This window comes from Peromyscus maniculatus, chromosome 19 (genome assembly GCF_049852395.1).
Source record: "Peromyscus maniculatus bairdii isolate BWxNUB_F1_BW_parent chromosome 19, HU_Pman_BW_mat_3.1, whole genome shotgun sequence".
Lineage (NCBI taxonomy): Eukaryota > Metazoa > Chordata > Mammalia > Rodentia > Cricetidae > Peromyscus > Peromyscus maniculatus.
The window spans coordinates 22,856,524-22,884,417 of NC_134870.1; the positions used below are offsets into that span (position 1 = coordinate 22,856,524).

General features: G+C 38.5%; 1 protein-coding gene and 1 long non-coding RNA gene across 8 annotated transcripts in view; one reads left to right on the forward strand and one right to left on the reverse strand.

The window, feature by feature from the left end:
* Window positions 1–2,023: 2,023 nt before the first annotated feature.
* Window positions 2,024–27,672, reverse strand: LOC121824131 (uncharacterized). Its single transcript, XR_006065946.2, has 3 exons — window positions 27,386–27,672; window positions 9,406–9,544; window positions 2,024–2,545 (listed from the first exon to the last, which is right to left on the reverse strand). It is a non-coding gene; the product is annotated as an uncharacterized LOC121824131 (long non-coding RNA).
* Camk4 (calcium/calmodulin dependent protein kinase IV) overlaps window positions 27,642–27,894 on the forward strand; it is a 228,758-nt gene continuing 228,505 nt past the window's right edge. For 5 of the 7 annotated variants that reach the window (XM_042264336.2, XM_076554885.1, XM_042264335.2 and 2 more), the window contains exon 1: window positions 27,642–27,834. The gene's annotated coding sequence lies outside the window, so the exon portion shown is untranslated. The remainder of the gene's footprint in view (window positions 27,835–27,894) is intronic. The other 2 variants (XM_076554887.1, XM_076554888.1) reach the window with 1 other exon arrangement.

A 27,894-nucleotide genomic window follows, 5' to 3' on the forward strand; every position in this document is an offset into this window, starting at 1 on the left:
GAAAGGACACTTAGCCACCTGCTGAGCTGCCTGCAGGCTGGTGCAGTGTGCTTCAGGTTTCCAGTTTTGATGAGCTGTCACTCATGCTGGAGTGGGCTTTGGTGAGGCAGCTGTCTTTGAGTCATTTCTGCTCCTGTAAGTGACCTCTCACCCATATTCCTATAAGTAACCCAACAAAACTTACCGGTTCACCAAATTGGACATTGGAATCTGCACTTTGGTCTGTTTTGGGCTCCCTATCTGGGGTGAGTTAGCTGCATGTGTGTTGTGTGTCCTCAGGAAAAATCTTGTCACACAATAAAAAAATGAGAGGTTATTAAGTGGGTATTAAGTTTTGGGTATATCATATAAAATTTTCAACATCTATTGTTTGATAATTTAGTGTCAGCAATGTGATTTTGTGCAATTCAAAATTTGTTCAAGAGTAGATCTCACATTAAGTATCCATGTACAACATACTTATTACCACATACAACAAACTAAAACCACAAAAAATATAAGGAACTAAATATTGGCTCTGTTACTTTGATTGTTCTGAAGGGATCCTGTGTTTGCATATTACCAAATTTATCCAAATGTACATATTAGATATGTGGAGGTCTTTACCTACCAATGAAACTGCTCTAACAACAAACAAACAAATGTAATTAGCCCTTCCCAGTCACTATGATAACCCAAAATGACCTTGTATTGTAGGCAAACTCTTCTTTCCTGCCTGCCAATTCCCAAATAACTGGCACAGAGACTTAATATTAATTATAAATGCTTGGCTGGTAGCTCAGGTTTATTACTAACTAGCTCTTTTTTTTTTTAAAGATTTATTTATTTATTATATATACAGTGTAACGTCTGCATGTATCCTTGCAGGCCAGAAGAGGGCACCAGATCTCATTACAGATGGTTGTGAGCCACCATGTGGTTGCTGGAAATTGAACTCAGGACCTCTGGAAGAACAGCCAGTGTTCTTAACCACTGAGCCATCTCTCCAGCCCCCTACTAACTAGCTCTTACAACTTAAATTAACCCATAATTCTTATGTAAGTTCTACCATATGGCTTATGGCTTGTTACGTCATTATGTACAAGTCCTGCTTCTTCTGTATCTGGCTGGTGACCCTTGAGACTCCATCATTCTTCCTCCCAGTATTCTTTCTGCCCTGAAAATCCTGTCTTGCTATTGACCATTCTGCTTTTTATCAACAATGAGAGCAACATATTTTCACAGTGTATAGGAGGATTATTACATAATATTTCCTTTTTGTCTAAATAAAAAAGGAATGTTTTAACTTCAACATAGTAAAATTCTATACAATAATAACAGATATCAAATAAAAATTACAGTTGCAATATCTAGTCCAGTTGTATTCGGCAAATTTAGAGAAAATATTCTGTTGTTTAATCTTATCTTGTGAGTCTAAAGTTTGATGTCTAATTTACCTTTTAACATAATGAAGGAAAACTTTATCTATTTAATCTCTAACTCCATCAAAGACTCCAGAAGGGTAAAATGTTACTTAACAACAGGAACATCTGGCTGCCTGGACAGTCACCCTAGGTTCTTCTGTAAATTTGGGGCATCCAACTTTGGCCTACAGGCCTGGTATATCTGACAGATACATCTGAGAAGCAGAGAATTTTGAAGGACTGTCCTACCTTGTCTGGGCAAAGTCTGACAGTTGCTTGTTTTTGCATGCTCCTGGTCCAGTTTGGACAGTATATGGTCAGCAATTGAGGCAAGGACAATTTTTTGCTCAAATGGCTAGCTTTTGCTATGAAGAAAACAAACTCTCTTTGGAATTTCTTTGATGCCCATCATCCTCTTTTGAAAAAACTGGTGCTGTCAGGAACAGATGTGTCTCACTGTCATGAAAAGCCTTAGGCTATTAAACACATTAAATGCCATATTCTATATATCTTTGAAGTGTTTGAAGACTGTCATCTATCTAGATATATCTGTGTATGACCTTGAAAACATGCCTAACATAAGTTTGACTATTATAGATGACTATTAATCTGCCTTTCTTAATTATATATTCTATTTTTAATGAGCTGCATAAACACAATACTCTAAACAAGAGTAGAAACATACATACAGTATAAAAATTAATTTTATATCAATAAACCAAAATTATACCAATATAAAATATTTTGAGATTAATAGTTGTTTTTTGAATTAAAGTAGATTCAATAATTTACCCTTTTATCTTATATTTTCTGTATCATGTCTCTTTTTTTCTTTAGAAAGAGATCTTTGAATTGAACTCTTTTGTTTAGCTTTTTTTCTATGATCAATAACAGCTTGTAACCAACCCCCTTTAAATGATGACAAACATCCATAACCAATATTTTGGGAATGCAGATGTTGTTTTTTCTAGACTGCTTCCTGTTGTCTGGGGGCATCTTTGGGGAATCTTGAGAAAATCAATTGTTAAGTCTTGGCTAGAGTATTCTGTGAGTCTGGATCATCTTATTCAGCAGCCTTGAATCTGTTCTGGATGCTGAATCACCTGGGCCATCCATTTTTATTGGTGTCTGGTCCCCTTGCTCTGAAAATAAATAAATTGTAAAGGTAACATACATATCTGCATTAATACAAGTATAGACTGTGCATTTTACACAAGTCAGCCAAAAGTGATCTTTTGTTTTATGTTTGAGCAGGTAAAATATACATCACATGTCTAGTAGTTCTTCTAGGTTTATTTCTTTATGTTCATAGGATTTTCAGGGGGTCTTCCCTGATCAAACCTGATCCATATCAACCTGGAATAAATCCACAGCCTCTCATCTCCTGTGAAAATAAAAGCATAATCTGTTCCCCAAAGTAACATATCTTTTGACTGCCATTTTGAAGTGAAATTTTAAAAATATGTAGGTTGGTTTAATCCAGTAGTTTTCATAATCCAGTGTGTTTTAGCAGCTGTTGTTTCTTATTAGCAATCATAAAATCTAAAGACAACACAATAACATACATAATCCAAACTCTGTGTATATTTTCCATCTTTACATGGCTTATTGTAATGTTTTTACTCTATTTCCCTTTTTTCATTTTTTGTTGTTCTATTTGTTTGTTTTGTTGGTTGTTTTTTTGAGACAGAATTTCTTTGTGAATCAATCCTGGATGACCTGGAAGTCACTCTGTAGACCAGGCTGACCTCAATCTCATAGAGATCTTCCTGCCTCTCCCTCCAAGTACTGGGATTAAAGGCATGTGCCACCACTACCTGGCTCTATTCCTGCCCCCCCTCCTTTTTTAAGGACTTTATTATTTTTAAACTATTTTTCAATCTATGACTGTCTCTACTCTTTCTCTTTTCTCTCCCAAGCCTATGTATATCCTTAAACATACTGTAACCTGCTTAGAGGTTTTCTCTTTCTTGGATTTGTCTTTACTGAGCATCTGTATTGAGTTTTGATTGCATGAGATGAAACTTAAACTGCTATGTCAGCTGGAGTAGCTTAGCTTAGTGCATGGTGGCTGGCAGCTGACTCCTCCTCTAGGCAGCTGCTGGGAGATATGTTTTGGTACTATGGCTAGCATGAGAAACACAAGACTAGGAAGCCATGTTTGGCTCTGTTTTTGTGTGTTTAAAACCTATTTTAAACTTTATCTGGTTTTATGTGGATGTAGGTACCCCACATTGGGTACCTTATGTAGGTGGACTTTCCTTTCCCACCCACAAATTTCCAAATAACCAACACAAAGACTTGATATTAACTATCAATGCTTGGCCAGTAGCTCAGGTTTATTATTAATGGCTCTTACAACTTAGATTAACCCATAATTCTTATGTAAGTTCTACCATGTGGCTCATGACTTGTTACCTCATTTTGTACAAGTTTTGCTTCCTCTGTATCTGGCTGGTGACCCCTGAGACTCCACCCTTCTTTTTCCCAGCATTCTCTTTGCCCTCCAAATCCTGCCAGGCTATTGGCTATTCAGCTTTTTATTAACAACGAGAGCAATACATTTTCACAGTGTGCAGAAGAATTATTCCACAGTATTGTATAGAGATAGGATCCTTCTGGAATATGGTAAATCTTTTCTGAACAATCACTACTTTAGAACTCCATCATCATCTTGTGAGGAAAGGACTAGGAGTCAAAATTTTCTTTGATGATTTAAAGAATGGGTTAGTGATTTTTAATGCCTGGGTTCACCAGCAATCTTACATATCATATTTTAAAAAATTTTATATCCAGTTGTAGTGCATATTTCAGTAGAAATTGTGTTGGCATTTTGCTACTGCACTGTTTCAAATCTAAACTGGATTGTGTAGTTAGATCACAGCTCTTTTTTTTTTTTTTAAGATTCAGGGTATCTTGATGTGGTCTTACTTCTCAAGTAACTACTAAATATTCACATCACAATTGAGAACTGTTTCAATAAACCTGTGGGGATGAATCCAGTGGGAAATGGAAACAAAACTTCAGAAATTCACAGGAGGCCAGGGGAGAGTGTGGATGATATTTTTGTTTTTAGAAATCCAGGGAGCAGAGTGTGACCAATGTGGTGCAGTGTAATAATCCTTCTGTACACCGTGAAAGTGCATTGCTGACACTGTTAATAAAAAGCTGATTGGACAATAGATGGGCAGGATCTTTTGGGCAGAGAGGATTCAGGGAGGAAGAGGGGTGGATTTTCAGGGGTCACCAGCCAGATGCAGAGGAAGCAGGACATGCACAAAATGAGGTAACAAGCCATGAGCCAAGTGGCAGCAAGTAAAGGAATAGAAATGGGTTCATTTAAAATGCAAGTGCTAGTTAGCAACAAGCCTAAGCTATCAGCTGAGCATTTATGATTAATATTAAGTTTCCATGTGGTTATTTGGGAACTTGCTGGCAAGAGAAAAGTCTGCCTACAAAGTGGTGGCATCAGTCCTGTGCCTGAGCATGTGTCAGTCAAACAGACTGGTGGAACAGCAAGGGCACATATGCCCTTATCCCGGAGCAATGATTTAAGGGAACTGTAAACACCTGTTGTACATACTCATAATTAGAAAAAAAAAAGATTCATTAGCTCACTCTTCTCAGAACATTTACTTCATTAAAAATATTTGATGAATATGTCAATGAGCCAAAAATGATTTTTTTTTGTCTTGAAATCATGTCTATTTAATAAAGGAATTTCCTTATTTGGTAGTAAAGATTACTTTTGCATTTGGTGGAAGCTAGGGTATTTCCTTAAACAAGAACAACTTTCAGGAACAGAGAGTCTTGACCTTCTAATATGTCCAAAATAGAACTGCCTGCCCTAATCATGAACCACTGAAGGCAGAATCCAGCACTGCTAACCTACATTGTGGTCAAAGTTCTGAAGGGAAAAGAAGTGGATCAGGAATACCTGGTATTGACTTCAGGCTTGGTAATTTCTGGGGTTATACTTGCCTGTTCCACTTTTTTACACCTAACAGCTCTACTAGAAAATAAGTGGCTTATTTGCCAGACTGGACTAATTATTAAAATGACAGGAAGAGCTCCTCTTTGTTTCCAGGCTGTTTCTATAGTAAGAACCATTATCTCATAGTTTTTAGTCATTGTCTCTTGTATCTTCAAAACTTCTATCTGTCATCATTATGGGATGGCTCTTTTTTTTCTGAGTAGTGATTAGGTTTGTAGAGTGTATAAAATGTGCCTTGTCCAGTGTGACTATTTCCCTCTGATCCTTTTAGATGGCATTTTAGCTTACCACTTTAGGAATATTTCTTAATAACAGAGCTGAACATTTGTTTTTCTTTTTGGAAAATTGGAGTGCATTTGTCCATTCCCATTTAAAGGATTATAAATTATAAATATCTTTGATATTACTTAATATTTGTCATAAATCTTACTCTGCTCCCCCATTGTTTCTTTTGGTATGATCAAGTTCGCTTTTTTTTCCTTTTTTTTTTTTTTTTTTTTTTTTTTTTTGTGTGTGTGTGTGTGTGTGTGTGTGTACTTGTTAGTGTGTGGAGGGGTTGTTGCCAAGGACAAACTGCAGAGTTGTTCTTCACTTTCCATCTTGTCTGAGTCAGTTGATAAGACTGTGGATTTCCACTGTATACACCAGGCTAGATGTCTGGTAATTTTCCAGGGATTCTCTAGTCTCCGTCATGCTCTAGGAATGTTGTTGGGATTGTGGATGCGCTACCACATGCAGCCTTCAGTGAGTGCTGAGTGTCTGAACCCAAGTCTTCATGCTTGTACTGTGGCATGTGCTTTACACACACAGTCTCTCCCCTTAGCACCTCTATTTTTTTTTTTTTAAATTCTTTGGATTTTCACTATTTTCCTAGTCTGAGCTGAATTCTCTCTGCCAAGTAGCAGGGACTGTATGTAGGTTTGATTGCTTGAAAATTTAACTTTACTGAAGTTTATTCATTCCACTATGAGTTATCTTGCTATCTGAAATTAAAATTCCCACATAGAATATGAAAGCAAAACATAGTTTCTTTGTGGACACTGCTGGTGTCTGTATGATTCTTCCCCTCTGCATTATACAGAAAATGGCTTTTTGGAGGAAGCAGGAGAAGGAAGTGTGACAGTATGACTGCTCATATTTTCTTTTGATGAGTCACTTTGTAATGACAAACAGGAAGACATTTATTGACTGAGGCTGTGGGGAAATGTCAGTGAACTCAACCTGTTTTGTTCTTCCTCAGATGCATGTACCATGCCTGGAGGTGAACAGCCATGTTGAGATCATGGTACCAAAAGCCATAAGAAAGAGACAGAGCAGAATACAGTGGTGTAGGTAAAAGCCAACAATCTAAAGCTGTACTGGACTGTAGCTAGAGTTGTCCTACCTTGCCCATAGTCAGGACAAATCTTTGTCACCTGCCAGTCCCACAGCCGCTCAGACCCAACCAAGTAAACACAGAGACTTATATTGCTTACAAACTGTATGGCCGTGGCAGGCTTCTTGCTAACTGTTCTTATAGCTTAAATTAATCCATTTCCACAAATCTATAACCTGTCACACGTGGCTCGTGGCTTACCAGCATCTTTTCATGCTGCTTGTCAGGGTGGCAGCTGGCAGTGACTCCTTCTGCCTTCCTGTTCTTTTATTTCTCCTCTCTGTTAGTTCCGCCTATACTTCCTGCCTAGCCACGGGCCAATCAGTGTTTTATTTATTGACCAATCAGAGCAACTTGACATACAGACCATCCCCCAGCACAGCCAAGTGCAGACCATCTCAGACACCTGCACTTAGGCCCGTGGTCCTAATCATCCTCTATGCAGACCTACTGGGTAAAGCCAAGAGGAACCCAAGAACAGGCTCCCACAGGACATACAGAACATCCCACAGCACTGGACTGTTTGTTTTCAGAGTCCCGTAATGTAAAAACACAAGACTCCATCTGGTCAGATTTCTCATTTTTGTAGGTGGATATAATCCTGATGGATATACCCCACCCAGTGGCCCAAGACACACCCAGCTGCTAGCCACCATTAGATTGTTGTAGTTGGTTGTTTTATACTCTTTGCTTTTTGGCTCTTTTGGGGAGGCTACCACCCAGCTCCCAAATAAATACACATGGAGACTTATTCTTACTTATTAAAGCCTGACCTCAGTTTGGCTTATTTCTTGTCAGCTTTTCTTAAACTATCCCATCTACCTTTTGCCTCTGGGCTTGTATCTTTCTCTATTCTGTATGCTTTTTCTTTCCTTCTTATTTGGTATCTGGCTGTGTATCTGGGTGGCTAGTCCCTAGAGTTCTCCTCCTTATCCTGCTCCTCCATCTCTTCCCAAATTTCTCCTTTTATTTTATTCTCTCTGTCTGCCAGCTTCACCTCTCTTTTTTGCTGGCTTGCTACTGGCTGGTCAGCTCTTTATAAGACAGACAAAGTAACACAGCTTCACAGAGTTAAACAAATGCAACATAAAAGAATGCAACACATCTTTGCATCATTAAAACAAATGTTCCACAGCATAAACAAATGTAACACATCTTAAAATAATATTCCATAACAGACCGTGTTGATGATCTTCTCAATTCCTTCCTCTTGCTAAATTCAAATGAAAATTCTTTGGTTTCTCTTCCTTTTATTGGGAGCCCTAAAGTTTGATAGATATTACTGTGATTCAGTCTTAAACCATTATTTTATCTTATTTCAGAAAATGTAATTTTATTTCATATCCCTTTATTCCTTCAAGCTATTCTAGTTTCATGCATACAGGTATAGACTGCAAGGCTTTTTCTGTTCTTTGCCTTTCTTCATGTTAAGATTTTGATTCTAATTCATTTCTTCAGATAAGGTTCTGTTTTGAATAGTCTCCTCAGGTATGATGTGAGCAGACAGTGCCTGTGAATTCTTGCTGATCAGGTCATAGATCTTTTCTGTGAGTAGCCTGCAGATGTTATTTAAATACCATCTCATTTCCAGGACTGCAGAGAAGTAATCTGATGTCAGTTTCTTTTTTCCTGCATAGCTAATTCTGTTTTGAAGCTTTTGTTGGAAAAAAATGCAGGTGTTTTCTTTGACAAGTTATGCCTGCTCTGCCTCAGCTTGCATTTTTTCATTTGCAACATCAAATTCTTGCATTTAGAGAATTTTTCTCTGCCTACAATTATTGCTTATTATTTCTCTTTTCTTACCTTTTATCATTTGATTATTCAGACTTTTAGATATGTTTTCTAAATAGCTTTTATCTTCCTTCAAGATTTCTATTTCCTTTTATGTTCTGGCACCATATTTTGAAGCATTTTTATACTTGGAGATCCCATGACAATATCCCAGTTCTCAACAGTGCTTATTTTGTTTTTTATCTCTTGTGCTCCATTTTTTTTTTTTAAACTAAAAAGTCAGTCCTTCATCCCCAGGAAGTACATTATATTGCTAATTATCCTTAAGTGCCCTTTGTATTTTCTTGTTTTCTTCTGTGGCCTGAATCCATCAGTACCAGGACTCACTTTTTTTTCTACTTTTTTTTTAAAAAATTATTTATTTATTTATTTTTTAAATTACACTCATGATACTAATCACATTTGTGGTATTTATAGATTACATTTGCAGTATTCATTCAAATATATATATATATATATATATATATATATATATATATATATTTAATTTTAAATGTCGAAGGTCATTTCTTGAAGATGGTAGGAGGTCTTAAATACAGGCTTACAGCACAATGGGAGGACCCTGGAGGGCAGAAGTTCACTACTGATGCTTTACAATCTTGCATCTAAGCTGTTAATGCCCCTTATTCAGGATACACAGACAAGGAACTTCCCTTAAGCATTCAGGAGGGTGGAACCTGGCAGGGAATTAGCATTGGGAGGATATTAAGGTCAAGGTCCGCAAGCAAGGCAACAGTTACCCAAAATGGGGGCCAGGGCCCTGCAAGTCCCCCTTTTATTAAAAAATGAGCTTCTGACTTGGGTTGTGTGGGACATCAGTAGGTCACCTTACGAGGACTCACTTTTTGATGAGCAGCTGCTTCTTGCTCTTCCTTCTGGCAGTGGGCTCCTGGGGGCAATGGATCTTCTTGGGAACTAGGAATATAACACAACCAAAACATGGTGGCTATGGGAAGCCAGTTACCACCTTTTAAAGGGTTCCTGTGAGGATGAGAAGGGAATAAGAAACTTTTAGATAGAAAGATAGCAGAGAAGAAGCAGGCAGAAACACAGGATAGCTTTGGGAGGACCTGGATCAAAATTCGACAGCCCCTTCTGTCTCTCCAAAAGGGCTTTTTATAACAATGCCAATGGGCAGGACAAAAGAACTCCCTCTTGCTAGATCAAAGCACACTGCTCAGCCAAGTGCAGACCCTTCCAAATACCTGATAACCACACCCATGGTCCAATTATCCCCTGTGCAGCCTTGTCAGGTAAAGCAAGCTCAGATTCTCAGACCCTGAGTAAGTTCTCACTAGGAAACTTCTGTGGGTCTCTACAGATTCCCCTTCTTAATATATTAAAGGGCCCCTCAGGCCCCTCAGATAGACTGTACCTGCCTTAGGTCGTTCCTCTTCCCTAGTCAACCTTACCCGTGAGATACACTTTCCATCAAGCACACTCTGTATTAGGTTGGAAGCTCTCAAGAAGAATGTTGCCAGTCCCTGACTACCAGCCTCTGACAAGGGGAAGTACAGAGGTTAACTCAGTTCTGATTCAGGTCCTTACTAGGAGCTTGCAAGTAATTGAAACAACCACAGCAATCCCTAGGGCTGCCACTCTCCCCACCCCATAAAGGAGTAGAGGATGACCAAGATGAAATGTTCTTTTTGAATGGGTCTAAGGGTCTAACAGCCTTAGCTGTGCAAAGCCCTTTTTTTTTTTTTTTCTTTTCTTTTTTTTTTTTTCCTTTGGTTTTTCGAGACAGGGTTTCTCTGGGTAGCTTTGCGCCTTTTCCTGGAACTCACTTGGTAGCCCAGGCTGGCCTCGAACTCACAGAGATCCGCCTGGCTCTGCCTCCCGAGTGCTGGGATTAAAGGCGTGCGCCACCACCGCCCAGCTCAAAGCCCTTTTTTTAAAATCAATAAACTCTTGATGCAAATGGATCAAATAAATCAATAAACTCCTAATGCAACTGTATCAAATTAAAGACTCCCTTAGCTTCAACCAAACCATGGTTCATTAATATCAACAGATATTATGAATATTATTATAATAATATGAATATTATTATACATATTTACAACTAGCATGAATATTACTATACATATTTACAATTCTTACAAACTTACATTCAAAAGCAAACTCTATAGGACTACTTTACAAACTTCAGGAAACATCTAAAAGAGATCTCTTAACAGAACTATTTACATTTTCTTCCAACAGAGAGTACATGAATCGTAAGTCACCTCAGTTAAAATTGTAGGTTAACTCAGACAGTTTTATTTCTGAAGTTTGTAAAAGCTCAAAAAAGTTAATTCTAATAACAGTCTTGGAGTTTCCCCCGAAAGTTTGAAGAGTCTTTGCATCCAGCTCCCTCAACCCCAGGATTCAGTGAATGCTGCAACTATGGGGCTGTAATACTTGGGATACTGCCACTCCCCCCCCGCCCCCAAGCCACCTTCCCCACTGGGCCTTCCCAGCCATTCTAGAGCTGGTGGAAGTGAGCCCAGTAGCAGATGGTCACTGGCCAGGGGGCAATCCCTTTACCCAAATTCATTGCAGTTCCCCGAATGAAACAATTCAAACGTTGCTGAAACTTCACTCTCAGCTACAGAGGCACTTTCAGTTAGCTTTCTTTAGGAGAGTTGCCCTAGGGTGAAAGCCACTAGCTGGCTGGGAAACAGTCCTTTCAAAAGAGACTTTCTTACAGCCAGAAAACAGAAACTTCATGGCTTTAGCTTCTAGCTCTGTTTGAGCTTTTACAGTCCCAGTTCTGAGGCCCAAGTGCTCTCAACTGCCTCTTGCCCCAGGGGTTCAAGGTTCTTCCCACTGCTATGAGCCATGGCTCTCAAGCATCCCTGGCTCCTGGAGGAAACCCAGCCACTACAAGCTGCGGTTCTCAAGTAGCCCTTCCTGGTCTGGGAGGAAACACAGCCATAGCCAGTCACAACTGCTGCATCCCTGGCTCCCTTTACATTCACTTGCTCTATATTACCCGGGAGTCTGGCTGTTCACTTATGGGGAACATTTGGAAACCTTGCACCTCTTTCCTTCTGCTAGCTGCCTTCTGAATACTGGCTTGAAGAGGAGACAAAGCTCTAGCATCAATGGTTGGCCATGTTCTCAGAGGTTTTCATGTCAGGGCAATTATGGGCAGCTTTTCCATTCTGATAGACGACCTCCCAGGTGAGTCTAATTCTGTCCCTACAGAAGGAAGAAAGACCTGGGAAGGAGAAACCTGAAGAGCTTCCAGTTGTTGAGAAAGAGAGATTACTAAGTTTCTCAAGCTCTTTAGTTCCTCCCTTGTCTCATCCCAAGACTTCTGTTCCTTAAACTCTGCTTCATGGCCAAGAGGAACTGACCATGATTGAACAATGTTGTAAAAGTAGTCTCATCTAGCAGCAGTTCCAGTGGAGCAAAGGGTTTTGTCTTGCCTGAGTCAACCCCAGAGGAAATCCCCCCTGCCTCTCAGGGCTTATATCTAAGCTGTCCTGAATTAATGCCCATGGACCAAAAGCTTCCACAGGAATCCTTTCCTGCCCATGTTCATCATAACATTTTTGCATTTTGACTCTGATTCTCCCCCAGGAGTCTGCGTCTAGAAGAACCAAGGACTCTATGAAATTCAAAAACCTCTGTACCTGTTGCAGTTCTCCCTTAGCCCCCACCCCCAAGTTTTCAAGCTTTTTACAAGTGAATATACAAACATCTGCTTACTATTCCCTTGCCCCATTTTGACTTTTCTTTCTCAGACTGCTAAATCCGTAGTGGCTGCTTGTTCCTGGATGCTGTTTTCAGGTTCAACACTAGGAAAACTCTACTTTTACCCTAAATTCCTTCCTATTAAGCCTACACAATATCCATATACCTAAACCCTATATTTTTCCTAGTTTAATAGATATAAATTTAGAGAGAAAGAGAGAGAAACCTAGACAGTAAGAGATACTTTCTGCAGCCTAATTTTTCTATATACAGTTTTTGCTCCTGAAGAATAAAACACCACTGCCTAACCTTTTCATATAAGACTGAACATGTCCAATTGCTTCTGTGGGTTTTTTTTTTTACTCTTACTTCCTTCCTTCACACCTAAGTCCCTAGTTCTGGCACCATCTGTGGGAGGCCAGCTCCCACCTTTTAAAGGGTTCCTATGAGGAAGAGAGAAGAATAAGAAACTTTTAGATAGAAAGATAGTGGAAAAGAGACAGACAGAAACACAGGATAGCTTCATGAAGACCTGGATCAAAATCCACTGTCCCCTCTATTCCTTCAATAGGGATTTTTATAACAATGACAGGGGGCAGGGCAAAAGGACTCCCCTTTGCTAGATCAAAGCACACCACACAGCCAAGTGCAGACCCTGTCAAACACCTGGGAACCATGCCCATGGTCAAATAATCTCCTTATGCAGCACTGCCAGGTAAAGCAAGCTCAGATTCTCAGACCTTGAGTAAGTTCTCACTAGGAAACTTCTGTGTGTCTCTACAGGTGGACACATGACATTTTCTGTTCCTTGTGAGTTAGTGAAAAACAAACACATCTCTCTTTAAAGGAAGCTCTCTTCTTCCCATTTTGAACTACCAAGGCATAGTTGAACCTTTTGTGAGCACCCATTTCAGTTCCTATTCTGTGTAATTTATACTCATTTTATTTGATAGAAATTCCACTACCTCAGTTTTACAAAAGTGGAATTAGTAAACTTACCTAAGCTTCCACTGGGAAGTGACAGAGATAACACTTAAGTCAGGCAGGATTTCCCCATGTGGTCATTCTCAAACAAGATGCTATTTATCACACATTGTATGAAGAACCAATGCATATAAAGGGATGATGCTACCCATTGCTCTTTTGAAGCGGGGACTAAACCTCCCACCCCAAATTCCAGGGCTTGGGTCTTCCTCTGAGCCCTGTCCATTTCCAATCTTCAGTCTCTGTAGGCCTGAGGAGAAAAACATCTTGCATCCACCATTCCTTTAGCATACAGGGAGAGTAGAAGTTTTCCACATTTTTATACACATACACTTGTCTCTCTATCCAGTCATAACCCAGCTCAGGATAAAATATTCTGAATAATCAAGACAAATACATGAATTTGTAATAGAGTCCTCTGAACATAATCCTCTTGATGGTGGAGACCATTGTATTTCCAATATTCAAAACATGGTAGATATTCTCAGTTGATACTGAATGAATTATAGTAGACCTTAGGTACCTGCAAGTCATCACCAGAAAGCTCTAAGACTTAAGATGCCATCTTCAAACTACAACCCCAAGAGCAGTCCTCTTCCATACTCTGGAAAGCCATCACTAGGTTCTTGTCCCTTTAGAAGAGGGCAAGGGATGCTTGTCTTCATTCTTTGCATCATGAGTGTGCAATAATTAAAACATGAGGCTTTAATTTCTTACAGAGCAATTGAATGGGACCCCATGCCATAGAAAAACTCTAGATAATTATATGAGCATGTAGGAGTGATGATGAACAGGAGAAAAGAGGAAGATGAATCTGGTGAAGAGTGAGTTTAGGATGGCAGTCATGGTTCACAAAGGAGGAACTGTTGCTTAGCAACTACAAGTTTCAGGAAGGAAAATTCTCATTTTCATTGTGGGAAAAGTGCAAAAGTAGGTAAATATCCATCTACCGTGGTAGCTTTTTTTTTTTTTTTTAAAGATTTTATTTATTTATTATGTATACAGCATGTATGACATCAGGCCAGAAGAGGGCACCAAATCTCATTACAGATGGTTATGAGCCACCATGCGGTTGCTGGGAATTGAACTCAGGACCTCTGGAAGAGCAGTCAGTGCTCTTAACCTCTGAACCATCTCTCCAGCCCCCGTGGTAGCTTTTGAGATGGTTGTTGTGATGAATAATTTGCTTTGCAATATGCCACTGCTTTTCCTCTACATCCATTGGAAACTTGTCCCCATCTCAAGCTATGGGTAATAAATATAAAAAAAAAATGAATGGGCTGGCCAAACTGGGGGCCAAATTGTCCAATGTGACTAAAGATCTAAAAAGAAAATTTCTTTGCTGCTTCACTTTTCTTGTACTTTTCAAATTTCACTGGCCTTTCTACTACAAGGATATATTATCTGTTAAGGACTTTTAACATAATAAATATTAGGATAAAGACTGAAGGAATGCTGAATGTGCCCTTGCCTTACTTAATATTACAACTTCCATCAGGATTGATGCTTTTCATACATTTGCACACAAATGTTATTATATTCTGTTACTTGATCTAATGAAACGTGTTTTGAAACTCTCTAATGTGCTATGTGTAGGTAGATCTTACTCTTAACATGCCATGAATCATATACCACACACACTGTACCACCAATGGGCATTTCTATAGTTTAAGTTTCACTAATATGAATGATAGCTATAAACAGTCTTGAATATTTGTGAATGTATTTCTGTAAATATGCTGCTAGAGGCAAAGCTGCTGAGTCAAGGGAATGTGAGATTTGAATGTCCACCTCCTGATTGCCTTTCCCAAATACTTCATCAAAACAACTGCTGTCTGTTAGCTGTGAATAAGTGTGTCAGTTTCCATGTTATTATTATTGTTGTTACTATTGTATTATTTCCAAGACAGGGCTTCCTGAGTAGCTTTGACTATCCTGGAACTCACTCCATAGACCAGGTTGGCCTCAAACTCACAGAGATCCACTTGCCTCTGCCTCCTGAGTGCTGAGATTAAAGGCGTGCGCCATGACTTCCTGGTTGTCAATATTATCTTTCTTCAATAAGATAGTTTATGCCATCTAGAAGTGGAAACACACACAGACAGACAGATCTCTCTCTCTCTCTCTCTCTCTCTCTCTCTCTCTCTCTCTCTCTCTCTCTCTCTCTCTCAGACACACACACACACACACACACACACACACACACACACACACACACAGAGATTACTGCTGTGAATGAATGTCGTTTCAAGTTTATTAACCAAATTGCTTCTCCTTTGAGAATTGCCATCTGGCATCTTTTACTCATTTTAATGTCAAGTTCTTTGTCTTTGCCTAAATTATTCATAGTGTGCTTTATACATTATAGTTATTAATACTTGCCTGCTGTATGTGTTGCAGTAATTTATCTCTGCCACTTATGTTTTATCTTTTCTGTATGTTCTCCCACATAAACAGAAGCTTTAAAGTCACTGAGGTAAAATCTATTATTTATAAGAAACTTCAGTGTTCTAGCATTGAACTCTTACTTAAGAAGATCTTTATTAGCCCATGGCTTTGAAAAATAGTCTGCATTACATGCTAACATTTACATTTTTTTCCTAGTGCTTGTTGCTTTACAATCATCTGAAACTTGCCTTAGTAAATAATATGAGGTATAGATAATTTTTGTTCTTTTAAATATTGATAACTTCTTTTCCTTTTTTGGTGTCATTTTTCTCTTTTATTGAATAACATTTTTTTTTTCATTAAATAAAGTAGAATAAGATAAAACAAATCCCATCACATCAAAGTGAACAAAGCAAATGAACATAAGGAAAACAGCCCCAAGAGAAGGTACAAGAATCATAGACTTACTTGCTCAAACACTAAGATGTCCCATTAAACTTAACTAAAGTCCCATAAAACTTAAACTAAACCTAAGGCTATAATATAAACACAGAGGACCTGGTGCAGACCCATGTAGCCCTGTCCTTGCTGTTCTCTGTGAGTCATGTTAGCCTTTGTCAATTGATTTAGAGGGCTTTGTTCTCCAGGTGTCCTCCATCCCTTCTCTTACATTCTTTCTGCCTCTTAGTCCATGGAGTTCCCTGAGTTTTGAGGGGAGGGGTTTGATGGAGACATTCCATTCAGAGCTGTGTGCTCCACGGTCTCTCTTTCTTCATTATGCCTGGTTGTGGGTTGTTGCAGATTATTTGTTTACACTGTAAAGATGTGTCTCTGCTGAAGGTGCCTTCTGATTGGTTTAATAAAAACTGAACAGCCAGTAGCTAGGCAGGAGGTACAGTCAGGAGTTCCAGAGAGAGAAAAGAAGAGGAGGGGGAATCTTGGCTGGTGTAGGAGACACCTGGAGATGCAGAGCAAGCAAGATGTGCAGGAGGGGCAGTAGCAACTATGAACCCTATAATAGAATGAAGATTGATAAAAATATGGGTTAATGTAAGTTATAAGAGCTAGTGGGACAAGCCTAAGCTAATGGTCAAGCTTTCCTAATTAATAAGACTCCATGTTGTTACTTGCAGGCTGGTAATCCCAACAAGAAGGCTTATTACAGTGGGTCTCTGTATTTATTCCCATCTGCTGCAGAAGGAAGCAAAGAACATAATTTTAAGTCAGGATTCCTAACTCCCTATTATAACTTCGTTATAACAGCCTAGAACAAAATGAATGTTTTAAAAATAATGTTAAATGCATTGATAGCTGCTTTTATTACAATTTAATGATTATCTATTTTTCCCACTGGTTAAATCAAATTAATCAAAGCATCTTACATATATGTGAGTCTCATGTATTCTATTCAGTTTTATAGATGTTTCTCTATTTTATTCCCTATTTAAACTCTTTAGGTTTAATTATGAAGATTTCACAATATGTACACATATTTAATTGAAAATTCCTTTCCTATTGATGTTATTTTAAATTATTTTTTACTTTTGTGGTGTCTTCTTGTTTATAAATAAGAAGAAAGACATAAATATGTAAGTAAGTAGGTGTAGAATTTTATTCTTTCAGTATCCTTTATTTTTATGAGCCCTATTTTCTCACTGGATATTGTTGGAGAAAAACTTTCGATTTGTCTCTTGGTTTTTCATGTGTGTGTTCCTTGTGGCTTCATATACTACTATTAAAATTGTAGCAGGAATAATTTGTGTGCTTTTGTCTTTAGTAAAAATGCTTGCCATAGTTTACCATGAATTATGATGTTTTCTGTAGATTCTATGTAAATACATTTTATTGGATTGAAACTGTTTCGCTTTGGTCTCAACTGGCGAATTATTTTTGAATCATTAAAGGACACTGAAAATAACCAAATGGATTTTCCCATTTCACTGGCAGTGATACTTGTGTTTATTTTCTTGAGTTTCTTTGAGAGCTTTGGTTAGATTATTACTTTTTAACTACACATTTCAAGATGTTTTTCCCTTCTGACCAAATATCAGAGAGGAACTTAATTGTATTACTGGAGTGAATAAGGAGAAGGAGCCATCGGGTTATTGCTAACACATTAATTGAGGAGGAAGAAGACCAATATTAGTTTATATATGTAGTGGGGTGAGCAAATCTCATACAGCAAGGACTGAAACCAGTGTGGGGATATATGAATTGTCTAATTTCATAAGTGGTTAATGCATGAACACTGTTTTAAAAGGTTTTATGTATTTTGTGTGTATGAATATTTTGCTTGCATGTATGTATATGTCCCACATGGTGATGACAAAAGCCAGAAGAGGACATCAGTTCTCCTTACCCACTAGTTTCAGACTTCTGTTGGCTTTCATTGTGGGTGATAGTAACTGAATCTCACAGATAGTAACTCACTGGTATTCTGCAGGAGCAGTGAGTACCCCTAACTACTGAGCCATCTCTCCTGAACTAATACCCTATCCTTAAGTCTCCTAATGTTCTAGAATTCTTGTCTCTTGATCAAACATGTCTCATTTTTGTTGTTGCTGCTGTTGTAAATGCTTATAAAGATGACTTTTACTTGATTATTGTAGTTTCGTTCATTTTTCTGCTGGTTTGGGTATGTTTATATTTAGGATTTTAGCATTTATGTTCAAGTGATTCAATTACGTATCTCTTACACACTTTGTGTTCTGTTAATGGAATAATTTTATTCTCATCAATGATTTCCAAAGCTTTTCGTATTTTTTCCCTGTTCTGGAATAGCTGACACATGTGTAGTATGGAAAATATCTACTGCTTGAAGTTTGGCCAAAATTATTTGGACTTCAGGTATTTTGAAAGAGCATGTTTTGATTCATTGTTCATGTCTTCATTAGTTGTCATAATAGATGCTTCTCTGTGAAGTAATACACTTCATCTATTGTTCTAAAATTTCAATCTAAAAGTAACCAAAAAGTTCAAAATAATTCTTCCATGTGATTTCATACACTGTATTTCTTCTCTTGAGTATGGCCTGTGCTCAAGGTTGCTTGGATCAACAGAATGTGATGTAAGCAATACTGTACTTTGGGAGGTGCTGGCCTACCCTTCAAGGGATCCAGCAGTTCCTACTTCTTTTCTCTTGGAGCTCTTGTTCTAGGAATGCCCCTCTGTGAATCCAGCCACCTTGCTGGGAAAAGCCCACTTGCTGACATCATAGTAATCTTAAACCTGAACTTAGTCTCAGCATCTATCCACACGAATGAGCCCAATTAAGCTTCCCAATGATTCCAACTGCAGCAAAGTTCATTGACACTTGGAGAAGTGCCCCACTGAAACCCATCATGGGACACAACAGTTATTTTTGGCTCTCAGGCTTTGGAGTAACTTGTTATGCAACAAAGTGGAACCATTATTATTGTCACAATATTCCAGGAGCCACCCAACTCTACTCACTCAGATATTTATTGTTCACCAACTGGTGGATGATATGGGTCTAAACTTCAAAATCTGCTTCCTTGGATCATCTTGCATGAACTGTTCATAAGCAAATCCCTTGAAAAGCATTTGTCAAGAGAGAGAAGAGAGAATATACATGAGAAAAGTTTGTTGAGTCTGAGTCAGGAACAGTGACTGAGATCTGTGTTAAGAAAAGACAAGACAGGGCGACGCTGTCTCTGGCATCTTACTGAGAGCCATGGGAACGGAGTGTTTCTGTAGAGTTGTGTAGAATTGAGGCAAGGTCTCTAAGACCAGTCACAGGATGCAAGATGTTCCCAGTGAGAGGGCTAAATCTGAATCAGCTATCCTTGACAGTGAATCTTGGTATCTCATAAGCTTCATAGTCACTGATTTAAAGGAATGTATATTTGTAACATCTTGATTATCAAAATTTCCTTGTTCTGTTTCCTCCTCCTTAGTTTTGCTGTTTGAAAACTAAAAGTACTTTCTATTCTTTTACTTATCCTTACATTTTTGAAATGAGTGTAACTTTGTGTTAATGTCCAAGCTTAATCAGGTATCTTGTCTCTGCTTGGCAGGAACAGTGTGTCCATCCTGCCTTCATGCTGGTGTCCCTGAGCACCAGCTGCTCTTACCTTACACTTCCAGACTATGTTGTATACATTAACTTTCTTTCATTATGTACTAATCATTATGTTTATAGCCTGGAACTTGAAATCCTTTCAAGTCAGCCTCTGAAATACTGAGGTTACATTCATGACCACCATGTCCTGATGACTCAATTTTAAACCTGCATCTGTTTCCTAACATGCATGCTTTCTTGAGTCCCAGTAGTTGACTTTCCTGTGTGTATTAAAGGATTTTGTCAAAAAGTGATTGTTTCTGAGAAAATAAAGGGATGATAAACTTTTGAATATTCTTTATTTTACATCACTCTAAATGCGAGCCTGAGTGCTGCAGAATATACTTTTCTTTTCCTTTAAGCTTTGAAAGTGATTGCATCCTTTGTTGAGGATAAGAAATGTTACCGGGTTCTGAATATTTTTTCTTTGTATGCCTACTAGCTACTCTCCTGAAAACCTTCAGTATTCCTTTTTTAAAAAATTATGTTTTTGAGATTATAATATAATTACATCTCCCCCTTCTCTCTCCTCCTCCCAAACCCTCCCCTAGGTCCCTCCTCACTCTCCTTCAGTGTTCTTAAATAGCCTCAAGATACATCGCAGCCCTGCTCAGGCTTTCTATTTTACTTTGCTCTGGTAGAATTCGATATAAAATGGAATCATGTAACCTTAACACTCTGGATCTGGCTGTTTCATTCAGTGTAATGTATTTTAGATTCAGCCATGTTCTTGTTCACAGCAGCAGTTTCATGTGTTTTTTTTTCTCCCTTCTTCTGAGTAGTGTACTGCACAGGTCGAGCCTCTGGGTCTGGAGGTGTGTGTGTGTGTGTGTGTGTGTGTGTGTGTGTGTGTGTGTGTGTGTGTGTGTGTGTCAGGGTGCCTGCAGAGGACAAAGGGGCCTCAGGTTTCTTGGAGCCGAAGTTAGATGGATGAACTGTACTTGGTCTCCTAGAAGAGCAGCAAGCACTCCTAACTGCTAAGTCATCTTTCCAGTTCTCAAGACTCTGCTTTAGTGTTTGTTTTTTCAGACAGTGTTTACTGTAGCCGAGGCTAGCCTTATTTTTTTTCATGTAGCTAAAGCTAGCTTTGAACTCCTGATCCCCTTGCTATTGTTAGAAAATTGAGAGATTTAGAAAATGCAAGACTCACTCTCTTCTCTGAGAAATGGAAATTGAAAATAGAAATAAATAAGGCAGAGTACTAAGCCTGGCAATTCTGCAGAATTTTCAGTATATATGTGGCACATTTCTATATTGATTTTTTTAAAAAGATTTATTTATTATGTATACAGTGTTCTGTCTGCACGTATCCCTGCAGGCCAGAAGAGGGCACCAGATCTCATTACAGATGGTTTTGAGGCACCATGTGGTTGCTGGGACTTGAACTCAGGACCTTTGGAAGAGCAAGCAGTGCTCTTAACCTCGAAGCCATCTCTCCAGCCCCTATTGATTTGTTTTTAAAATTAAGACAATGTAGGACTGTAATCCTATTTACATTATACCCTAGGAAATGTAAGTTTATCTATGGACTGCAGGCTAGTAGCTGCTTGAGGTGAGGAGTGGAGAGGAGGGCTCATATACATACACTTGTCAAATCTTGTACTTCTACATCTTTTCAACTTTTTGTTTGTTTGCTTTTTGTTTTTGAGACAGGGTTTTTATATGTAGCCCTGGCTGTCCTGGAACTCACTCTGTAGACTAGCCTGGCCTTGAACTCACAGAGATCTGCCTGACTCTGCCTCCCATGTACTAGGATTAAAGGAGTGCACCACCATCACTTGGCAAAATTAATGCCTCTAACTTTTTTTTCTCTTTTTCAAATTTATGTTGATTATATATTTTTGCAAAACTTCATGGAAACAACATTGGCTGACAGTTCACTGTAATTATGATTTTTTGTATGTAATACATCTTTTCTTTAAATTCAGATTTTCTTTTTATGTTTCCAATATACGAAATTTAATATGCTTAGCTGGTATATTTGTAAGTGTACACACTAACACACACAAGAAAAATAATGTTAAGGAAAATCTAAAAATTTTCCAGAAATTGGTAACATGGAGTAAACTGTAGATCCCAGAAATTTAGAAAAGAGCAAGAAGGCTTAACACCAGACCTCCTGTCTGAGTCTGTTTAGGCATATGGTATACTAAGATACATTGTGTCTTGGAGTCTGTTTAGGCATAGTTATACTGGGATACCTTAAAATAGCGTCTTGAGTTGGAGAGATGGCTTAGTGGTTAAGATAAGTAACACTCTTGAGGAGAAGTCAAGTTTGATTTCCAGCATCCAAGTCCAGAGGCTCACAACCACCTGTAACTCCAGCTCCAGGGGGACTGACCCCCTCTTCTGGACCCCGTGGGCACTGCACTCATAGGTCCACCTCACCCTACCAACACATAGTACACATAACTCAAAACAAAACAAAACAAAAAAATAAATCTTTGCAAAGATGTTCTGGAACTTACTCTGTAGACCGGGCTGGCTTCGAACTCAGAGATCTTCCTACCTCTGCCTCCCAAGTGTTGAGATTAAAGGCATGCGCCACCACTATCTGGCAAAAGATAGCATCTTAATGATACATTTAAGATTATTCCACAACTTCTATTTTTTTTTTTTGCCTCTGAGCAGTGGTTCTCAGCCTTCCTAGTGCTGTGACCCCTTAATACAGTTCACATGTGGTGACCCTCAACCATAACATTTTTTGTTGCTATTACAAAACTGTAATTTTGCTACTGTTATGAATTATAATGTAAATATCTGATTTACATCAGATGATCTTAGGCAGCCCCTGTGAAAGGGTCCTTTGACTCTCAAAGGGGTCACAACCCACAGGTTGAGAACTGCTGCTTTTGGGTGATTCTCTTGCCTTTTGAAAGTTCACCGAGACTTTCTGAAGCTATGTCATATCTACTGATGGGTGAATTGAAGACATCCTTCCTTTGAGCTCTGCTGGGGATTTTGCTCCTTGAAATTCTGATTCTCTTCATTCTCATCTCTTTGCTGAAATCGCCCACTAATCTCACAGTTTCACTTTTTCCATTAGAATTTTTAACTTCATAGTTATTTTTAAATCACTGTCAGAAGAGTCTGTCTTATCAGGGTCTGGTTCAGTTTATAGCTTTCTTAGCATATTTTTAAATCCATTTTGTCTGTGTGGATTCTGTGTGTCTTGTGTTGGTCAGTAGATCCTATGACCTCATTTCTCTGAAGGGTTTGGGAAAACCTTAATCTGGTATTTTGTTACTTTTTTTTTAAAAGATTTACTTGTATTTTACGTGTGTATGGGTGTTTTGCCTGCATATATGTCTGTGTATTAAATGTGGGCTGGTGCACACGGAAGGCAGAAGAAGATGTAATCTATGTCGGTGTACTAGATGTGGGCTGGTGCACATGGAAGGCAGAAGATGTAATGTATGTCTGTGTACCACATGTGAGCTGGTGCACATAGAAGACAGAAGATGTAATATATGTCTGTGTACCACATGTGGGCTGGTGCACACAGAAGGCAGAAGAAGATGTAATGTATGTCTGTGTACCAGATGTGAGCTGGTGCACACAGGGGCAGAAGATGTAATGTATGTCTATGTACCACATGTGGGCTGGTGCACACAGGGGCAGAAGATGTAGGCTCCCCTGGGATTGGCATCACAGATGTTGTTGACCACCATGTAGGCACTATGAATTGTGTGAATTCAACCTGGGTGCTCTGGAAGAGCATCCAGTGCTCTTAACCACAGAGCCGTCTTTCCAGCCCCTGTTTATTTTTTAAACAATGGTTTATTCTTCCAGTATTCTTTTTTGTTCCATCCATGGTATAATTATTTTTTTCTTATTGATTTCTAAAAATACTTCACATATTATTGATGTATAATCTTCTTCAAGTATTTGTCTTGAGAACATTAATTCCCAGTTTGTGGCTTTGTCTCAGTTATATCTCTTGCTGTAAAGAAGTTTTAAAAATTGTTGTATTCTACTTTTTAAATAATTTTCATTTACAGCATAGAAAGCTTATTAAGTCATATCTGAGATATCCCTACAGGTGGATCTAGAAAATATTCTTTGTTATTTTCTTTCAGGAGTGTTACTGTGGGTCTAGCTTCAACACATAGATTTATGATCCATGTTATTTGTGATACAAAGAATATGTTGGGGCCCATTTTTCTGTATTATAATTTATTGAAAATACATTATTTGTCCACTTAATGCTTAAAATTATTTCAAAAGTTAGTCACGTGTATATGCTTCAGAACTAATTTTTTTACTAGCCTTTTTTTTTTGCCTTTAAATTTATTCACATTTGCTGCTTAACAGTAAGTCTTAAGTTGAATTGGGACAGCTTTGTTCTTTTACAATTTTGTTTTGCAGGATTTTCAAAATGTATTTTCGGATAAACTTGATTTTAGGCATTAAAATCCTGTTAAAATCAGCTTCCATCAGGAAGGGAGAGAACAGGCTTGTTATTAAATTCAATCTTCTCATCAGTGACATTGCTACCTTCCCATTTATTTGTATCTTTTTAAATTTCTGTCAGCAATACTTGATGATTTTAATCACAGATAAATTGAAAACTTGAATAAGCATATTGTTACGCTTTTATTCTATTATATAGGGAATATTTATATTTATTATTGCCTTAGTGTGTAGAAATATAACTTATTTTTAAATTTTTATTTTTACTTGTGTGCGTATATATGTTGTGTTTGTGTCTTTGTGTGCTGTGTGTGTAGGTGCCTCAGAATTCCAGAAGAGGAATTCCTGGAGCTGGATGGTTACAGGTGGCTGTGAGCCTCTTGGTGTGGGTGCTGGGAATGAAAGTTGGGTCCTTTGGAAGAGCAGCAAGTACTCTTGACCATTGAATCATCATCTCCCCAGCCCCTAATGAATTGTTTTATACAGTTTTCTCTCTCTGTGTCCTGCGACTTTGCCAAATTCAGGGATAAAGTTTAGGATTCTGAATTAATTTCAGTTCCTGGAAGAAATAAACTTTTTTCTTTCCAATATTTGCTGTCCTTTGCATTTACTAAGTTAGAGCATTGACTATACTCCAACTGTTATTATTGATGTACAATTGATTAAATGCTACTGTTGACACACAATCTACATAGAACGAAGTAAATAGATTTTATACACACATTTCAGAGTTTTAATCACTGTGTAGAGTCCTGTAATCCCCGCAAAGATTGTACGCTCCACAAGTCCTTTTTACTTTATCTCTACCCAACCCTGGCTCCTGAGAAGCATAAATCTGCATGCTGGGGATATTAATTTGTATCTTTCCCAAATACTATATACAAGGAATTATATCCAGTATTTATGCCATATTATATGCCTATGTGTAGTATAAATCATAAATTCAATGTTTTAATTTGTGTTCTGAACTATGTGTTGTCTCTAAATGAGTTAAGAAGCCGTTTACATTCCTGCTCCCTTCTGCTGCTCTTCATGCTTTTCTGTGTAGCTTGGCTTTCATCTGCTTTACTTCCCTTCAGCAAAACCACATTTCCTAATAGTGAGAATCCCCAGCCCTGGGTTCTTTTATACATAGTTTATTCATATTTGAATTTCAGTTTTGAAACACATTTGTGAGGTATAGGATTCTTTCTCTATTTCTTTCAGCAGTTAAGTATCTTCTAAATTAAATCACAATAGCAAGTTCATTAATTTTGGGCCATATTTTTTATTAGTTCTTTCAGAATTTTGTACCATGTATTTTGATCATATTTACTCCTGCTGCCAACACCTCCCAGATTTACCCTCCCTTCCCTACATACCCAATTTTGGGTACAACAGTGGCACAACATCATGTGACCAATTGTCCACTTTCTGCTTTAAGTCCACTCTACAAGATGGAACCCACACTAATAATGGCATCATTGTAGGCCAAGAACCTGGACATAGACAAGCCATAGTCCCTAAGGGAGACCAACTGCCATTATTGTGCTAAATGTACACAGCATTAAACCATCTCCCAGTGACCTGTCATTACACCCATATATCTCCACACCCATCAGAGAAGTTTCCATTTGCAGTAGATGGTGATTATCACATTGACCCATAGCTGGTCAAGATTCAGATAATAAGGGACTGCAGAAAGCTTAGCCCTACATGGGGCATCTATATCACAGACTCTTCTCCGAGGATGGAGAATCATTGCAGAAGAAGTAGGAGGGTAAAGACTGTAATAGCCAAAGGCAGCAGATGTCTACAAGGGAAGTGTCTACTGAATACAGCGGGAGAACTGAACATAGGATCTTACAGTAGTTGTGACAGCACACATAAGACCTGTATAAGCTCAAGTGAGATCAAATTCCATCACAGAGGGAGGCGGTTAGAGCAAAGCCCCAAACCCAGCTGAAGCACCATTGGCAATTTATAGCTGCTGGGAGAAGGAATGTAACTTTTTTTCTCTTTACTCTTAGCTGTTTGGGGGGGCCAGCCCCCCCAGCTCACAAATAAATACACGGAGACTTATTCTTACTTATGAATGCCTGACCGTAGCTTGGCTTATTTCTAGCCAGCTTTTCTTAACTTAAATTAGCTCATCTACCCTTTGCCTCTGGGCTTTTACCTTTCTTTATTCTATATATCTTTCTTTCCTTCTTACCCCGTGGCTGGCTGTGTAGCTGGGTGGCTGGCCACTAGCATCCTCCTCTCGCTCCTTGATTCTTTCTTCCCAGATTTCTTCTCCTATTTATTCTCTCTGCCTGCCAGCCCTGCTTGTCCTTTCTCCTGCCTTGCTACTAGCTTTTCAGCTCTTCAGTAGACCAGTCAGGTGTTTTAGACAGCCCGACACATCTTTGCATCGTTAAACAAATGTTCCACAGCATAAACAAATATTCCACAGCAAAGGAGAGTCAGCTTTTAAGAGTGCAGCTAGCTCTCCAGGACCGGAGGGATGGCTCAGTGGTCAATAGCACTTGAGGCTCTTCCGAGGACCCGATTTCAGTTCCTTAGTACCCCCTGTCTGCTCACAGCTGTCTAGTTCCAGGGGATACAATGCTCTCTACTCACCTCTATGGACACCGTATACACGCAGTGTTTAGAATACATGCAGACAAAAATAGATCCACATAAAATAAATATATTTTAAAAAAGTGTAGCCCCTGGTAAACGGACCACACTCCAGTAGAAGGCCACCCATCCAGGAATATATGGGCAGCACACATTAGAACTGAATTTTTTAAAAAGGCTACCTTATTTTTGATGAGCAGCAATGTGTTTTTGTGTCATTTCTTCCCTAAATGTGAAATATGGATACATCCAAACTTAACAAAAACACCTCCTGATTTCAAATGCTTGACACAGATGGTGTTATTTCTACTTACTGTTTGGTTTCTTGACATTCTTGGATCTATAACTAATGTTATTTCACTAAATCTGATGGAAATTTCAGCCTATAGTTTTTCCAAGTTTTCTGCCCTTGTCTATCTCCTATTTCTTCAAGAGTCTCATTTGTAAGTAAGAAATAATGATATTGTCCTACAAACCAGTTTCTTGCTTATTCTTTCAGTGTTTTCTCTTTTTGTTTCCTGGGTTAGATAATAACTCTATTTTACTAGTTCTTTACTGTTGAATAAAAGTTAATCCAAAATCTACTGCTTTGAAGCAACAGTATTCATTCATCTCTTACGATTTCCTTGTATGCAGAATTGCAAGTTATTACAAATGTTGAACTATCTCACTTGAACTACTTTGACTCAGTTCTGTGAATTTGTAGTCAGACACTTCCTGGGGCTGAAGTCGCCTTGGGCTTGGTTGGAGTTTGGAATCTCCTCCCGTGGTAGCTCAGTCACTTAGCAGGAGAGTTGTGTCCTCTTTCTAGGAGTTTGCATGTGTCTGCTTGAGTGTCCTTTCTTGAGAATGAGCACATAAAGGAAGAAAGACATCATCTGCTCTGCCTTTATGACCTGCACGTCCATCATATTCTGCTTTTCACCTAGACCAGCCATGGCTCAGTGTGGGAGGGAAACTCAGACATGAACATAAGGAGACCTGATGTTAAGTCCACTCGCCCTTCTTTCTGTAAACCGAAGTCTTCTTGAGCCCTTTATATGTAACTTCTAAAATTCAGATGATTTGTTATTGCTCCTAAAATCGCCAACAATTCTTTTGAAAATTTTCCAGTTCTCTGGTAGGAACTTCCAGCTTTTTTCTCATTATAACTCCTTTCTTTTTTAATTATTTAAACACT